A 16,101-nucleotide genomic window follows, 5' to 3' on the forward strand; every position below is an offset into this window, starting at 1 on the left:
TCTTTTCTTTTCATTTCGTTTTCTTTCTTTTTCTCTTTCCAAGACCATATATATATTTTATACACACACACACACACACACACATGTGTGTGTGTGTGTATCTCCTATATATATATATAGGATTACTTGGCATCAAACCAAGTAAATTCAGGCAGATCCCATATTCAGAACAGCAGAAGCAGTGGAGTCCCTGTGAATGGACCAGCTGCTCTCCCCTTCTTTTCCATCCTTGCTAGGCCTATGCCATTTACTTGCTTTAACTGTCAGGCCCCTGTGTGTAGTTTTCACATTTGCCACTCCTCAAGGGCTTGCAGTGTTGGTCTGACCTGAAGGCTATATCTTTCTTAGAATTTTCCACATATTTGCAGTAGAGATTCTGTAACTGGGTTGTGCAATAACTCTCTCCCTTTTTCTCACCAAGTGCTCTGGGAATAATATCCGTTCACCAAATATTAGGACATAAAAGGAATTAAGACCAACAGCAGCAAATGCTTTAGTGCCAATAGACATCAAAATATCTACACATGCCTATGATTGGGGCTAAACATTTAAGGGTAGAAGGTGTTATCAAAAGGAAGAAGAGGAAAAAATGACATCTAGAAAAGAAGGCAAAAAATGAGTGAGTGAGAAGGAGAAAGAGAGGAGAAGCAAACTCAAGGAGGGAAAGACACTCCATCCTGGACCTCTGGTAGAGAAACACCTACAGGGCTACCCACAGCTCCTTCAGGGTCGGCTCAGGGGTCCCAATGACACCAGTTATCTACCCAAAATTAAAGCAACACATTAGAATAAAAATGAATAGGGAGGGGGAGGAGAGGTTTTTATCTACTAGATAACAAGGTTATACAATCACTTGGAAATTGAGTAGAGATATCCCATTTGTTCCACACAGATCCATTAAGGAAAAGTAGTTCTCCTGGGCTTCCCTGGTGGCGCAGTGGTTGAGAGTCCGCCTGCCGATGCAGAGGACACGGGTTCATGTCCCAGTCCGGGAAGATCCCACATGCCGCGGAGCGGCTGGGCCCGTGGGCCATGGCTGCTGAGCCTGTGCGTCTGGAGCCTGTGCTCCGCAACGGGAGAGGCCACAACAGTGAGAGGCCCACATACCACAAAAAAAAAAAAAAAAAAAAAAATTAAAAATTAAAAAAGATTAAAAAAAAATAAGTAGTTCTCCTGAAATATGTTCATTTCTCTCAGGGTTTTGCTCGTTTGAGTGCTTAAGCCAACCTAAAAGTCAGTAATAGACACCAATCTCATCATCTTCTAAACCAACCACACTGGCGACAGAAGAAAAGCTAGTTTCATTATTTCAGCTTATTCCCAATATTTAATAATAGAAGATATTTTGAGGGCATTAACAGGGTTACTTGTCAGGAACTACTTTTACATAGGCTAAAAACACGCCAGGAGTGACACTTGAAATTGATCATCCTTTTAGCCATTCTGTCAGGCTTCCGAAAATTAATGAGTGGGCTGCAGAAGGGAAGTGGCTTACCAGAACATCGCACAAATTTGCTGATCTTGACTTGCTGGAATTTTGCTTACCTAATGCAAAGCTGAACACTTCAATTCTCTATAGTGTTTACATTCTACCTAAATCTTCTTTTGGGTTTCCTGCATTCAATGTTGCTTCCTCCTCAGGCAAGTAACAGTGAAATACAAAAGGAAGCCACAAAAATCACTGTCCTCAGCTGATGGGATGACACAACAGATACTTTTCAGGCTTAAACTACAAAAATCACTGTATTTATATAAAAATCAAGGTTTCAAACGCTGTATGATATTTATTCAACAATACTAATTGGGTGAAGATGATGTTCAGATCACTACTTGAGATGCAGCAAGAAACTTACCTGGGTGAGGAAGTATCTTGAGCAGGAAGGTGATTCTCCCATGGCAAAGTTTAGCTTTTTCACTCTGTAGGAATGACCTCAGCCATTTTTCCAAATATGAAAACTCAACTTCATGCTCTGTGGAAGATACAATATTCTCTGTCCCTAAAATACTATAATTTACTGAATTAAAAAGAAAAAGGAACTAAAAAAATTCAAAGGTAACAAGTGACAATCATTAAGGCATTCTCCAAATTATGACAATTGAATAATAAACATCCCACATATATTTCTCACTTCACTTCCCCTAAAAATCCTAGACCCTGACTAAGCAGCCTTAGCCACAAAGCTGTCTCGGACAACACTGCCGCCTAGTGGGTCTTTGAGGAAACTATCAGATCCCATAGGTCCTTTTTTTTTTTCTTCTTTCTTGGATCATTCATAAGGGAACTTGGGTAAAAGTTACAATTCCATATATTTCTCTTCCACGCTTATTGTTTACTTTTTTAAAGTTTTTCTGTTTCTCTTAATTTCTCTTTAATTCCCTTTCTCTTTTCTGTTTTGAATTCTTACCAAATTCACATTAAAAAATTTTTAACTTGCTTTCTTTTGCTTTCTTTGAACCCTTTTCTCTCTATTGCTTTTGTAAGTCTAAAAAACTTGATAAGAAAGCAGCAACTGGGACTTCCCTGGTGGCACAGTGGTTGGGAATCCGCCTGCCAATGCGGGGGACACGGGTTCGGGCCCTGGTCCGGGAGGATCCCATATGCTGTGGAGCGGCTGAGCCCAGGCGCCACGGCTATGGAGCTTGCGCTCTGCAGCCCGCGAGCTCACAGCTACTGAGCCCACATGCCACAACTAAAGCCCATGTGTGCCTGGAGCCTGTGCTCCGCAACAAGAGGAGCCCCCACTCTCTGCAACTAGGGAGAGCCTGCGTGCGGCAACGAAGACCCAACGGAGCCAAAGTTAAAAATAAATAAATAAATAGTTAGTTAAAAAAAAAAAAAAGAAAGCAGCAACTGTTTAGACTTCAATAGAATAATTTTTGCCAACTTCTAAAGCAATTAGGGTTTCAAAGTTATCTTCTGAATATATTTACTAAAGTTGTCTTCTAAGTTTGCTTTCTTCCATACCTCAATTACCACGATATTTTTAAAAAATTAAATACAATTAACACTGCAGTTAAAATCATAAGAGTTTGTGTTAAACTCCGACTCAAATTTCAGCCCAACCACATATTAGCTATGCAAACATGAGAAGTTGCTTAAACCTTCTTGTGCCTCAGTTTCCTCCTCTGTAAAATGATGAAAATCATAGTACTTACAGGAATATTGTGAAGTCAATTAATACTTGTAAATGACTTAAAATAGTGCTGGCATAGATAAAGCTCTAATAACTTATTTTATTGTCAATATTGCAATATTATTTTCTGATGCTACTTCTTAATTTTAAATATTTGCACTTAATCCATACTTTGGATTCAATAGATTTTGTAGCTTGGCCTGGAGCCATAACTACCACATGTAACATTGTTCCAATTAGAAAATATGTCTATGTTTTTTTACAGTACTCTTAAACTATTAGAAAACATCATAGTTATAAATTAATAGCTATCTGTTCACATTAACTTCACAGCAGCCAACGGATCATTAAGTAGGGGACTGAAAAGGATCTGGTTGCAGAAGAGATTAGAAAAGAATAATTTCCTAAAGTATTTTGTCTGGGTTTTTGGTTAGAATTAGGAATCTTGAGAAGCAGAGAATAGAAAAAGGAAGGATACACTCCAAGTGATGAAAATAGCATATGCAAAATCTTAGTGGAATGAGCAAGTTGAAAGCTTACAATTTAGATAAATCTCTGCTAAATAATAATAATAATATTTTTAAACCACCTTGGCAATTCAGTTCATTTTAATGGCTCTTGATATAGACTCTTTTTCTTACATTCTAGAACATTAACACTGCTGTCTTCAAATCCAAACTGTGATCTAGATCCAAACAGGAAAGTGGAATGCACGGTCAACACTCTTTTCCCATTATGGTATTTAAAGTAGATGGAAATTGAACATATTAAAAGAGACTTGCCTTCTACTTTTCGTAATGTTCTATACTGCGCATGAGCTGATGCAGGAGATCTGAGCAGTGGGGGTGGGTAGCAATAGGTGTATGCATTCGTGACAGCAATCGGAATCAGATGCTTAATTTATGGACTCATAGCACATAAAAGAAAAAATTTCAAGCACTTACTGTAGCTGCTGCTGATTACTGACTATTCATTACAAAGGTATTTGGCTTGTGCCAGTGTAAACCCAATGTTCTTCATAAAGAAAAGTCCATCATGCAGTTTTCCTATAAATTATACAGCTCCCTGTTTATTCTTCTTCAAAACCCATGCCCTGCTTCATAATCAAGAGCTGTTTAAAGGTTCTCACAGCCTAGGGATTGTAGCTAAAATACTGGAATCACACAATTAAAGGGAAGAAAAAACTAAATTAAGCCTCCAAAAAGGGATGCTGCCCAAGTTAAATGCTTCCCTTGTGCCCAAGTGAAACTCACTCTGACAAGCGGGCCTAAAATGTGTTCCAGTAATTGCTTCTTTCCCCAGCACTGCTGAGTAATTGCTCTGCAACTTTGCCCTTCCGGCACACACACAGAGTTATCATGATGTGATCCCAAAATTATACCTAGACCGAAGGAGCAATGTTTTATAAATCCTGCAGATGAGAAGAATGGGAAAGATTACCAAGAGAACCAATTCAGCTTTCAGTCTAGCAACATCTTAGGCATTCATCCAGAAAGGAGAGAAATGCACCCAGAATACCATCAGGGCTTACACTTTATCTTTTTCTGTGTACAGTAGTCCACACAGCCAAACACAATGCATCCAGATGCTTTGACTTCTCAGTGTCTACTCCCATATCAAGAACTAGAGAATATAAGAAATATCTTGCTGGATCAGACAAATGGCTTATATCAGGTCACCCGTGAGAGGATATGTTCATCCTCCCTGACATCAATCTCAAAAGAGAGAAGGTTCGCTCTGAAACACCCCTGGGGATTTTCTCTCGTTAATAAAGCTGATATGCATATAATATATTGCTCCTTTTCCACCCTAAATCTTTCCTGACTCTATATGCATTTTCAGCTTGTACCCACCTCCTGAAGTTCCGAAAGTTACAAAGCCTGCTATGATAAATAGTATCTCGTCTGTTTGCCTTAAAACACCCTTTGTACTGATGGCTGACACGGTGGGAAGCACACAGAAGATATTTGCGGGGGAAATGCATAGTAACGCGAATGGGCTGGATTAGAATGATGCAGGGTCTGACCCTTAACTGTTAATGCACCACCTGGTCTACTCCCCTTGACTGAGGGCCTCAGGATGCCAACCTGAATATTTTGGCTTGGAAGGAAAGATAATCACATGATATCTGGGTCTCTTGCTTTTTAAATGTTGATTCCAAAAGATATGATACAGTATTTTCAGTGATTCCACTGGCTTAGGGGTATGGTTAGAGCGACTAACTCTTACCACCGATAAAGCTGATAGAATCCCTTATCACATGGCACAAAGCCATCTGGAAAATAAACGGGCAGGTTTTGCTTCAGTCTGTTCTAACCTCACTTTTTGATGAAAAGCAAGTTGATCATCATCTTTTCTCTGTTTCCTTTATCCTTTGTAGCCATTGAGCCTTCCACATGTCCTGCTGCATACTGAGATATCTTATTGAAAATTTCTCCTTACTTTCTATGACCAATCAAATAAAATGTAAACTGAGAAAATAGATTTGGGGTAGGTCATTTGTAAGTGTGAAGCTTTGGGAGAATGCTTGAGAGACAAATTCTAAGACCATCATGGGAAAATCACCAGGAATCCCAGGCTAAATTATTTCTACTCCCAAACCAAGCCTTCTGTCACCAACTGAATGTTGAACTGCACGTAGATGAGGCAATGTCTTGTAAATGGAGTTGAAACTTCGGTTTGTATGGGGTTTGTTCACTGGTTACACTAATTTTTCTCAGGTTTTAAGTAAAGAAATCTATGTTATAATAGTTTTCACCCTGTGAGAGTGCCTACTTTACAGACCAACTATTCTAAGTTATACCTTAGTTAAGAGAGGAATACTCATACTGCCACAAGCATGCATTGATGATTGATTTTCCCTCTTCCTGAAATAACCCATCCCATTCAATGGTTGAACAGTAAGATAACTGCTCTTCAGAAATATGGACAACATTTGATACTAATGTTCATTTTCCCTCTGCTGCTGTCACAGCTTATCACTCTTATTTGATGGTGGATTGACCCACTGCTTTGACTTATTCTGGTACTTATGTGACAAAGGCTAACCCACCAAGGTCAGTGGTTGGGTGTCATCCATCATATTGCCAATACGTCTGCCATGATTGATAGGGATGATACATCTCAAGGTCCCTGAATTCTGTTACTGTCACATTTTTTTCCTCTCAGTCACACCAGGACTGGAGCTCAGGTACTGTGCCATCTCATCTCCTAATGGCCTTCTTGACTACAATGGCTTAAGAACTGGCCTGCTTTCATGGGGCAGTGGGAGAACAGGGTGTTCAGGACTAGTGTTCTTGTTGACTCAAAAAGTGTGCTGACATGTGTACGACCTAGGGCGAGGACCCAAACTGAGCTGTCATCCTTTGCTTGAGTGTAAACATGGATGATTTTTACCCAAATTCATAGCCCTGATAAATAAATGCATTCGAAACATTAAAGCCTGAATGATGTGAACAAACCCATTAAAGTAACCTTGAATGTTTAGCCAAGTTAGCAATAGATCAGTGAATTTTATAGCTAAAAAATTAAAAAAGAGTAATCTTCTTGTTTTTGTAGATAACATGCAGTCTCAGAGACATGATTAAAATCCTAATCCTAGGTCAATAAACACAATATTCTTGATTCTCAAGCTTCTCTTCCCAGCAAACCTGACAACTCCAACACAGGCAGAAGCATAGATGTCGATTATGGAGAAAATGCAATGGACTGTGTGTACACTTCCTCTTCATCGTCTTCTCCTTTAAATCAGTCACACACTGAGTCTCCAGCTTCTATTGAATTAGGTTACAAAGCTTTTTTGTTCTTACCTGTCGCTAAGAAAAATCATTCATGGCATCCTGGATCAGAACTAGCGGAGACTGCATGAATCAAAAAGGTAAAAATGTTCCCTCCCCAGGGAGGCTGCCAGCTGTCTCATTGATTCAGCGCTGCTCTTGGCAGATTCTGAGGCTACCCTGGCACCAGTTCCAAGAGTGCCGGATAATAAGGCACCACAATGCAAACTGTTACCAGGGAGGAACAGAACATCTGGTCTGGAACAAAGGCAACGTCCATTGCTTAGAAGCAACCTGGCCATCCACGTCCAAGCGTGAATACGCCAGGCCCTGTCGCCTGAAAGAGGGGGTCCCTAGAGCCAAATAAGTGCAGATGAAATAGAAACAGTAAGGAAAAGAAACCCTGAGAGAGAAATAACATTATTTTCTCATCATTTTTATCTAAATGTAGAAAGATAGTATCAACTAGGATACTTTTTCTAGGAGCTTTATTTTTTAATGTAATCAACAATGATAAAAATCGAAATTTTAAAGAGCAATAATCAGTTGATTTCTCTTTATTCAGTGTGCATATGTGTGCACGAGTGTGTTTAATGGCCGAAAGGTTCTCTTGTCATCCCGCTGTTGTAAGCAGAGCTAATGACTGGCCTCTGTTCTGTGGAAATATTTTAGCTGCCAAGGACCCACTGATGTGGGCAGCAAGTCTGAGAACAATGAGAAAGGAACAGCACCCAAGGGTGCCTACCATGTGCCTTCCACCAAGCTGTGCACCTACACCAGGCAATTTAGACTCTGAGACTGTCCAGACTCTATCAGGTTTTGTTGTTGTGTTGCTTTTAGTACTAAACACCACCTTCAGAAAAGGAGAAGAATCTGACTTCCAGTTGCTTTAAAATCCAGATTTTCTTTTTTTTAAAAAAGGCTTACCCTGTTGACAAAGCCCCTGTCAGAATGAGAGTCATTATACTCCACGGAAGGTTTGTGTACTTCATTCCTTTCCAAAGCCATCTGTCTGAATTTAATTCACTGATAATTTTATCAGTCTCCCCATGCTTTGCCTGAAACCTCTCCATTGCATTTTTTATTCTTCGCAGATGTTAACTCTTTGAATGACAGTTTCAATGCATTGAGAATTTTGATGAAGATACACATTCTCTCTGAAGGATCTCCCTCCAATGTAACACTTTCCAATTGCCCCACTGCGCCAACAGTTGTGCTTTCCAACAAAAGTTGTGCCTCTCCTGGGCAAAGACAATCTAGATGCAAAATTGTATCCAGGACATTGCTAAAGTAGCCGCCTGCAGTGGCATCATCCCAGGGACACTCAATACCTATCATTTAAGACGCCTTTTTGGAAATTTGAAATTACAGTACATTTTATAGAAATAGTTCTAACCTTTCTTCCTACTTAATATTATCTTTAAGAAAATACAGGCTATTAAAAGATACTATAGATCTATTTTAAAATTAACTGTTTGAAGCATTTGGTTTTTTATTTAAAAGAGACCATTTAGGACTTCCCTGGTGGCGCAGTGGTTGAGAGTCCGCCTGCCAATGCAGGGGACATGGGTTTGTGCCCCAGTCTGGGAAGATCCCACATGCCGCGGAGCGGCTGGGCCCGTGAGCCATGGCCGCTGAGCCCGCGGCACTAAAGACAGAGAAAATCTGGATGTGTTGTCAGAAGGAGGGAAAAGGAGGTCCTGGATTAGGGCAGGTGTGATTGGAATGAAATCCAGGGAACTGGTTCAAACACTCCAACCAAACAGATGGGAGATATACTTAAATCAAAAGAAAGACCCAGGTGGGCTGATCAAAGCAAGTTGACTAAAGTGCTCTTCAAATTTGCCTTTTTTTTCAGTTAACTGTTGGTTTCCCAGGTGTCACTACCATTTCCCAAAGGAATCTAAGCCAGCTCTTTTTGGAAGTGTCCTCCTCATACTTGTGATCATTTTTTGACTATTAATTTAGCACTGATATTGTTCAGGGCAGTTAGAAAGTTCTTGATACTCATTTTGTGTTTACAGACCCAGAGTTTCACTGGAAGACACCATTCTGAAAGCCTGATACTTGGGCAAGATAGAGGCCAAGAAAACAAGGCATTGACTCCATGGTGGCCCAGGTCCAAGGGCATGATAGATGAGAGTGGTGGGAGAGGAAGTTTAGTGTCTTAATTAAAATAATGTAGACAGTAACTGTAGATTAAAATGTCAAAAATTATCAAAAATGCATTGCTTAAAATTGGGAATGATGATGATAATGTTGATGGTGATAATCATTGGCCTGATGAGGGACAATGTGATACATGAACTAAAGATCCACATCCTCTCAGGATATGATTTCTGTTAACTTTCACTTGCCTAGAGAATTATCTATGACACTAAAACAGGTCCCCAGCCTAGAAAAGCTAAATTTAGAGCAAAGTGTATAAATACTCCCCAAGGAGGAACTTAGGAGAGAATCTGGCTTAATGCAGTGTGGTAGCGACTAGCTAGTAGTTCACTGAAGCCCATTCCCTTTTCCTCCTATGTACATAGCTAAACACTATTCCCCAGCCTCCCTGTGGGTAGGTGGGCTCTACAACAGACTTCTGCCCAATTGTGTGTCATCAGAAGTGAGATTCCCTACTTATCAGTCTTAACATCTTCCAGCTTGATCCTCTGCACTCCCTTTTATTGTCTTCTGATCAAGTGGAGCAGCAGAGAACTCCAAGGCCCTGGGAATAATGGGGCCACTAGAAAAAAGGATTGTGTGAAGCAGAAGTTTCCATCAACCATTGCTAGAATTTAGTATGAATAAGAACACTTTCATAAATGATTATTGTGTTCAGCCACTGAGGATCTGGGGGTGCTCTGCTACAGCAATTAGCCTACCCTGACTGATACACATTTGAGGCTTTAGAGCCAGATAGACCTAGGCCTATGTTTCAGTTCTTTCATTTCACTACCTCTGAAAACTTACAAGTTACTTAACTTCTTGGAGACTCAGTTTCCGTAAAAGTAAATCAGGGAAGGGGACTTCCTGTCAGGAAGGGAACTAAGGGAAATAAATCAGTCAGGGAACTAAGATCCCACATTCTGCCGGGCAACTAAGCCCGTGCACCACAACTACTGAGCCCACACGCCTCAACGAGAGAACCTGTGTGCCACAAACCACAGAGCCCACACGCTCTGGAACCCACGTGCCACAACTAGAGAGTGAAAACACGCAAGCCACAACTAGAGAGAAGCCCGCACACCACAAGGAAGAGCCCGCATGCTACAACTGAGACCCGACGCAGCCAAAAATAGAAATAAATAAATAAATAAAATAAAAATTAAAATGTAAATCAGGGAAAATAGGGCTGCTATGAACATAACATAAAATAAAATGTATGTAAATCTACTGGCACATTGCCTGGCAATAGAAACCATACAAGAGAAGACAGCTATTATTATCTCTGGTAGAAAGAAGGCATCATTTGTATGGTCTTATTAGCCAGCATAGAAATGGTCTTGGAGAATGGGATAAGAAGGTAGATCTAGAAGAAATGTTCTCCTCTAGTATTTTCTAGAGAAGGAAACTGCAAGTTTATATTCATCTATTATCAAATATTTCCTTGTAATTAAAAGGATATCTTCTTACTCCCAAAGAATGATGGAGAAACCTAAGTTTTAGAGTTGAGTTCAAGTTCCATTTCTGGGATATCTACCTCTGGCCATGATGGAATAACTGGTATAGGAATTACACTCCTATTGCAAACTATGAAACTGTACAAAATATATGAAACAATTGTTGTCAGGTGTTAGAAAACAAAATGCATAGGGTTGTGATCTTTGACAGAAGGAAATTATGTGAGGTGAGTTTCATGTTGACCCACATTTCTATTGAGGGTACTTTCTGAAGTGGAGTACAGAAAGTGGCAATCTCATTATGAAGAGGACACAGAGTTTGGAATTTAGGGTTGCTTAGGAGGCGAGAATTTATAGGCAAAGTTCCTTGAGATGGTGGAGATCCCCAGAGTTCTACACAGAGGTGCCCTGAAGGACTTTGGCCAAGCCCTGGACTGTACTTCTGCAGGGTGAGACGCAGTAAGACTAACCAGTTGCTGGGAGGTGAGTCCTGAATAAAGATACTAGAAGTTGTAAAGTGCTGGGAGACATTGGAGGTTTAGCCGGTCAGAGTGGAATAAAGAGACATTTAGTACTTTGGGCATTTAGTTAAGACCCCAGCAAGGCCAAATGTTAGAAATAAGGCATACTCTAGAATAAGGTACGTGCTCTAGGACTGGGGGGGAAAACTGAAATAAACCCTCTCTAACAATGTCTAAAACATCTACAGTAGGGTTTTTCAACCTCAGCACTACTGAAACATTAGATCAGATAATTAGTTGTTGTGGGATGCTTTTCCTGTGAATTGTGGGATGTTTACCAACATTCCTGGCCTCTACCCACTGTCACTGTCATATGTCATTGTCACCCCAAGTTGTGACAACCAAAAATATCTACATACATTGCCAAATATCTCCTTGGGTGGGGGGAGCAAAACTACCGCTAGCTGAGAAGCACCACTCTATAAGCTCCAAGTGATCACCACAGTTTAACTGTCTGCCAGGAAGAAACCTCAAATTCTTTAAAGAAAACAGCATAATCCACAAATCATGTCTTGTGCACAATGTCCAGTATACATTTTAAAAACTACTGTACATGCAAATAAGCAAAAAATATGACCTAAAGTCAAAAGAGAAAAATAGCCAGTGGAAGCAAGCCCCCAGGATGCAGCAGGTTTTGAAATTATCAGAGAAGTACTCTTAAAAAGCTATGATAGGGCTTCCCTGGTGGCGCAGTGATTGAGAGTCCGCCTGCCGATGCAGGGGACGTGGGTTCGTGCTCCGGTCCGGGAGGATCCCACATGCCGCAGAGCAGCTGGGCCCGTGAGCCATGGCGGCTGAGCCTGCGCGTCCGGAGCCTGTGCTCTGCAGCGGGAGAGGCCACAATAGTGAGAGGCCCGCGTAGCGCAAAAAAAAAAAAAAAAAAGCTATGATAAACATGTTCAGAACTTGAAATTATGGATACAATGACTGGATAGAGAATATCAGTAGAGATATGAAAATTATAAAAGAACCAAATAGAAATTCAAGAACTAAAAAATAAAATATATGAAATTAAAAATTCACTAAATGAGCTTAACAGAAAATTAGACAATGGAATTAGTAAGCTTGAAGATAGGTCAGTAGAAATCACCCAAACTGAAAAACAGAGATTCATAAAAAAGATTTTTCCAAATAAACAGCAAATGTGACTGTAAAAAGATGTTTAACGGACATAGAGTCTCACAAGGATAGGAGAGAGAGACATTGAGGCAAAAAAATATTTGAAGAAATAATAGTTGAAATCTCCCCAAATTTGGTGAAAAACATCAACCCACAGATTCATAAAGCTGAGCAAAACAAAAATAGTACAAGCACAAAAAAGACCATCCTTGGGCACAGGATAGTAAAACAAACATCAAAAAAAAAAAAAAAAGAAATATATTAATAGCAGCCAAAGGGGGAAAATTATTACATATGGGGGAACAACAATAGGGAGACTCTGACTTATTAGAAACAATGAGTCAGCATCTTTAAAGTGCTAAAAACGAGAATTTTTGCTTTCAACAAAGAATAAACTTTGTTACTCTAAATAAATTTTGATTTATTAATTAATAAATGTTAATGATAAATAATACATTAATTAATTTTTATTTAGGTTATTTTAACCTAAAATATGGAAACAGAAAAAAGCAAAATATATAAAACACTGGACATCAGTCAACAAAGGACAGTTATCCCTGAGAGACAGGAAATAGTGATTATCCCAGCTTCCTGGCTTGAGAGTTTCCAGGCCACCACTCAAAGAGGGAGAAACCAAGCAGAGCCCATCAGACTTTGTGAGTTGAGGAGATGAAGTTAGAGTCCAAGGAAAACAAAGCAGATGGAGTTTGCAGGACAGAGGACCAGAAAGGAGAGATCTGCACAAGGAAAGAAGCCTGGAAATCTCCAGAGAGTCTTCTTCAAGTGTTTAACACATTCATTTGAGAAAACTACCTGAAGCCCTGCAAATCAGAGGGAACAGTACTCAAGTGTCAGACAGGACAAAGACTGGTTATCACCAGCCAGACTGGAACACCACATTACTCTGGGAGCATTGGGTAGAGTACTCAGAGGAGTATTGCATTAGACACGGGGAATAATTATCCCTAGACTACATGATGCTCTGGTCAGACTCACGAAATTGTACAAGCAAGACCCAAAAGGTTCAAACTGTTTCCAAGCAACTTAACTGCATCCTGGAACAAAGCACAAGGATATTTATAAGAATACAAAAATATTCAGCACTCAATAAGATAAAATTCACAATTCTTGTATCCAATTCAAATTAACCAGGAATACAAAAAAGCCAGAATATATGACCCATAAAGAGGAGGAAAAATCAATCAATTGAAACCCATCCAAACTGAGACCAATATTAGAATTAACAAACAAGAACATCAAGATAATTATTATAACTGTATTCCATATGTTCAGAATATTAAGCTGAAACAAGAAATATTTTTTTAAAAGGGAGATTCTCTGAAGTCAGAAATTTGGGGCAATCAGACTTTAAGATTTGAAAACCATGATGGCTGTGATGAAAACTACACTGGATAAGAATAACAAGAGAGGTAGCAATGGCCAAGAGCATGGAGTCTCTCGAGATCACTGCTGGAAGTAAGTGGCTGCAGAGACTCTGTCATGGCAGCTCCGGCGGGTAATGCCAAAATTTAGAAAAACAGAAATAATAATAATAAGAGATTAGATATTTCGAAGAGAAGAATAGTAAACTGGAAAAAGCAGCAGTACAAATTATCTAAAATGAAACACAGAAATAAATATTCACAAAAGTAAACAGAGCATCTGTGAGGTATCAGCCAACTTTAAGTGACCTAATATTTTTTGTAATTTAAGTCGCTGAAGGAGAAGAAAGGGAGGAACCCAGAAAATGCTTGAAAAAATTATGGCCAAAATTTTCCTAAATTGATGGAAACCAAAAACTTAGAGATCCAAGAAGCTCAACAAACCCCAAGAACAAGAAATATGAATTAAATTACCAAGATACATCTTAATCAAATTGGTAAAAATTAGTGGTAAAGAAAATCTTAAGAGTATCCTGGGGAAAGGGGGCGAGGGTAAGGAAAGGGAGAACACGTTACATAAATATATATGTTATAAACATATATATAAATAAAAAAATAAATATATATATATATATATAGAGAGAGAGAGAGAGAGAGAGACAGAGAGACAGAGAGAGAGAAAAGAGCAGATTTCTCATCCAAAACAAAGCAAGTAAGAAGCCAATGGAGCAATCTCTTTAAAGTATTGAAAGACAAAAACATCCATCAACATAGAATTCTATACCTAGCAAAAATAAAGGCAAAATAAAGTCTTTTTGAGACATGGAAAAGCTGAAAGAATTTATCACCAGAAGACATGTAATACAAGAAATGTTAAAGGAAGTGTTTCAGGCCGAAAGAAAAAGATATGAGATGGAAATATGGATCTATACAAAGGAATGTAAAATACTAGAAAAAGTAGCTACATGGATAAATATATAAGATTTTATTCTTATTTTTAGATCAATTTAAAAGAGAGTTACTATTTAAACAAAACTAATAGCAATATATCATGGGGTTTATAATATATGTAAATAAAAATGTATGACAAAAATAGTCCAAAGGCTAGAAAGAGGAAAACGGAAATATGATTATTACATTATACAGTAAGCTATATAATATTGATTCTAAGTAGACTATAAGTTAAAAATGTATACTTTTATCCAAGATCAATGTCTTTTAAAAATGAGATGTAGTTCCAAAGTCAATGTAGGAAATAAAACAGTATTATAAAAATATTTGATTAATGCAAATTGCAATTTACAACTCACTTTCTGTGTGACCTTATGCAAGTTATTTCAACTTCTTTTAATTACAGCTTCCTCGTCTCTCATTAAATGTATTTAATAATATTAAATTGTGATGATAAACCAGGTTTTACGTTCACTAAGAAAAAATCATATCTTAATAACTTTATGTTAATTTTTATATTGCCTGTACCAGGCATAGTGCTTGACACGTATATTTTTATATTTACTAAATTTTTTCTTATACTCTACCTTGTAAAGTGACTTACTGCCTGGCATATAACAAGTATTCAATAAACATTTTTTTTTTTTTTTTGTGGTACTCGGGCCTCTCACTGTTGTGGCCTCTCCCATTGCGGAGCACAGGCTCCGGATGCGCAGGCTCGGCGGCCATGCCTCACGGGCCTAGCCGCTCCACGGCATGTGGGATCTTCCCGGACCGGAGCACGAATCCGTGTCCTCTGCATTGGGAGGCGGACCCTCAACCACTGCGCCCCCAGGGAAGCCCTATTCAATAAACATTTTTAAGTGAATCCATTGCAACGTACTTTACAAAATGATGAAATATAACAAGAAAACAAATGTATCAAATCAACTAAATGTCATATATTTCTACTGATAAGCAGTAAGTAAAGGGAGGAGTGCACATGTTCGTACAAAAAAGAGGTCTCACTAAGAATATTTGAAAACGAAAGCAATGCTCCACTTCTTTGTCTCAGCGACAATGGCATAAATATCAAATTTTGTCTTACAGATGTCCTTTAAAATACATTTAACCCTCCGATGATTTAAAACTGTCATAAGTTAAGTCCTGATGACCTCAAACAATTGTTCTTCCCAAGTCAGGTGGTCTCTGAGGACTCTGGTTAGTAACAGATAGAGAAAGGAAGAAGTTAAGAGTTTCTATGTATTACTCACAGATGGCTGTATGATTAACAGGCGCTCAGGCTCTGGAACTGTTTGGTTATGAAACACTTTAATTTAAATGTTAAGTAGGAGAAAAAGCAAGAGATGCATCTAAGAAGATGCATCAAGACAGTCTTCAGATCTGAGGAATATTTACTGACCTACAAAGATTCCCATTCACTCCTCTCATAATTAAAAATGGTAATCGTCATCAGTAATGGAGCACAAATTCTGTCAGGCCCTGAATCAAGTACTTGACATATGTTTCCTAACTCAATGTTTACAACTCCATAAACCAAATGTTATATATACCTAACCATTATATGTATGAGACACTAAAGCTTAGGGATGTCTACTGATTTGTCCATA

At 38.8% G+C, this 16,101-nt stretch overlaps 1 protein-coding gene across 5 annotated transcripts in view; it reads right to left on the reverse strand.

Annotated features, from left to right (window-relative positions):
• The window catches only part of NXPH1 (neurexophilin 1), a 412,148-nt gene that overhangs the window by 337,967 nt on the left and 58,080 nt on the right, over window positions 1–16,101 (reverse strand). For 4 of the 5 annotated variants that reach the window (XM_079932575.1, XM_079932572.1, XM_079932574.1 and 1 more), the window contains one exon: window positions 1,854–1,970. The exons of the other annotated variant lie outside the window; for it this stretch is intronic. The gene's annotated coding sequence lies outside the window, so the exon portion shown is untranslated. The remainder of the gene's footprint in view (window positions 1–1,853; window positions 1,971–16,101) is intronic. 5 annotated transcript variants of the gene reach the window in all.

This window comes from Stenella coeruleoalba (genome assembly GCF_951394435.1).
Source record: "Stenella coeruleoalba genome assembly, chromosome: 9".
In the NCBI taxonomy this organism is placed as follows: Eukaryota; Metazoa; Chordata; class Mammalia; order Artiodactyla; family Delphinidae; genus Stenella; species Stenella coeruleoalba.